This window comes from Heterocephalus glaber, unplaced genomic scaffold (genome assembly GCF_053883595.1).
Source record: "Heterocephalus glaber isolate CG9 unplaced genomic scaffold, H.glaber_assembly_v1.0 deba00001429, whole genome shotgun sequence".
Classification (NCBI taxonomy): domain Eukaryota; kingdom Metazoa; phylum Chordata; class Mammalia; order Rodentia; family Bathyergidae; genus Heterocephalus; species Heterocephalus glaber.
This window is the reverse complement of record NW_028258294.1, coordinates 26,326,299-26,328,787: the sequence shown is the minus strand read 5'-3', so window position 1 is coordinate 26,328,787 and position 2,489 is coordinate 26,326,299. Positions and strand designations below refer to the sequence as shown.

Sequence of the window (2,489 nt, the reverse complement as noted above, 5' to 3'; positions counted from 1 at the left end):
CATGTACCATATTTTCTTTGCCCATCCATCCATTGATGGTTGGTTCCATATGATGGCTATTATTAATAGTCCCCAATAAACATGGACATGCAGACATCTCTTTGATATACTGATTTTCTTTTCTTTGGATATGTACTCAGGAGTGGAATTCTTGGATCATATAGTAGTTTTATTTCTGAGTGTTTTGTTTTGAGTAACCTCCATACTGTTTTCTCTAATGGTACCACAGCTTATTCTCATGTGCTCTATCCCTTGCTTCCAGCTTCCTACCTCCGCTAGCACAGTGCTGTCTTTGTCTCTAGCAAGTGACTGCTTTAAGTCCAGACCTCATAGAAGTGTCCAGATAACCAGCCATATGAGGTGGCTTCTCCAAGTCACTCAGCTAGAGACAGTGCAACATTAGAAGCTAGATCCCAACAAAATACATTGTCTTGAGTATGAGCTTCTCTTCCATGACCCCAGGATAAAGATGAGTATTGTAGGATATAGATTTTTTAATATGTATTTATAGATATATCTTTTTTAAAAAATATGGAACATTTCATGAATTTGCATGTCATCCTTGCACAGGAGCCATGCTAATCTTCTCTTTATAGTCCCAATTTTAGTATATGTACTGCACTATTGAGATATCTTTTTTTTTTTCGGTAGCAGGGAATGAACTCAGGACCTTGCACTAGCCAGGCAGACAACCACACCATTGAGCTAAATCCCCAGCCCTAGAGATATCTCTTATAGCCACTATTTATTAATCCTTTTTCAATGCTAGATCCTAATTACATCTTCATAATATCACTGTGAATTCATTATTATTCTTGCTTTACGGTTGAAGAAACTGAAGTCCAGAGAAGTTAAGCGACTGGCCCAGAATGAGATAGCTGTAACTGAACCAGAATTAGAATTCAACCTAACTGTCCCAAAATCTTTCTCTTCACCACTAAAAACTTTCTCTCTCTCAAATTCAGAAATGAAGTTGGGTTGGAAAAGGCAATCTGCTACTGGAGCACTTCCTGTTTCAATTGAAATTGAGACACTGCAAATTCAGGGGAAGGTAAGAGTCAGAGAAGGTGCTAAATAAAAATGTCCAAGTCTTTGAAAGCAGAAAGCAGTCAGGTTAGGGAAACAGGTCAGAGATAAGAATCTGGGGGAGTTCCAGCCAGAGCTCTGAGGGTAAGGTCAGGAGCCCCAAAGAGCACAGCCAAACAGGGCATCATGGGGCTACACCAGGAAGCATGCCCAGAGGCTTACCAAGAGCAACGAGCACAGAAGCTTCTCAACCAAACATCCCAGGGACCTTGAAGGCCTGGTCTGGTGGCCTCTCTGTCCCTTCATTAGCTGGCCAACACGATCTTATCGGTAGTAGGAGGAAGGGAAGTCATCAAAAGTTAGTTGCAAAGTTACCCTACATACAGACTGCCAGAAACTGTACTAGGCATATTACATAGGTAATTTTATATTTTGTAAGTAAATTTTTAAAACCACATGACAGCTCTAGCTATATGAAACAGGCTTCTAGGAAACATGTTAATGAATGGCACCAAGAACACATCTTCTGTCCCCAACACCATACACTGTGGAAAAAAACATTTATCACCTATCTACTTGAGCATAGTATTAAGCCATCTGTTAGTTGTTGATATTTCACCTCTCTGAGTTGCATTTCTCAACTCTTTAGTTGCAGTGGCTTTAGGGAAAACAATTCAATTTATTTATAAAACTCTCTCCTGCCTTTCTGTCCAGATCCTCAGCACTACTGGGGCTGCTCCCTACCTGCTTCATCCTCTATCTAAATTCACAGGCTCTGACAGACTAGCCTCTGTAAGTCCCATATCAATTGATAGATTGGCCTTTCCACTGGAGTTGTACCAAGAATTTCTCCATCTGTCTTTGCCAGAATGCATGTTTCCAATTATGTGAAACTCTTCAGGATAAGTTAAGTCCTTTCTGAAGTGGTTAAGTGACCACGAAGTATTTGGGAAAGCACTCGCATCTCTCACTCCCGCCCCCTAGCCTGCTGCCTGGCTCCCAGCATGCAGGATTCCCTCCCAGCCAGCAGCAGGATTGTACTACATGCGGGGTTCATTATTTTATGCTCCATATTTGAGAGGCAGATAAAGGTGTCTGTGGTACGCAAATAGATCTCTGTGGTTGCCAGATCTGGGCAGCAGTCTAGGGGCAGGAAGGGTGGGTGCACCCCACTCAATCCTCTCCTTCAGTCCTCTGCTTTTCCAAGACAATCTAGAATCAAGACCCTGGATTGATAATGCAAGAAAGTGTGAACCCTTTTGACAGTAGGCTGGAATGGAGTTTTTACACAGGGTGACACTTCCTGTTCTCATTCAGAGTATTGGCCCTCCTCTCCCCTCTGTGGGACTTCCCTCCTCCCCTGGCTGCTTATGCTCAAGAGTGTCTTTTTTTCTCTCTATTCCCTTTCCTTCCTTCACCGCACACATTCACTTCTTATTTGCATTGAGACTGCCACAAACTCT

General features: G+C 42.3%; 1 pseudogene; it reads right to left on the bottom strand.

The window, feature by feature from the left end:
• Nucleotides 1-525: 525 nt before the first annotated feature.
• LOC147827914 (U6 spliceosomal RNA) lies at nucleotides 526-622 on the bottom strand (annotated as a pseudogene).
• Nucleotides 623-2,489: the final 1,867 nt, after the last annotated feature.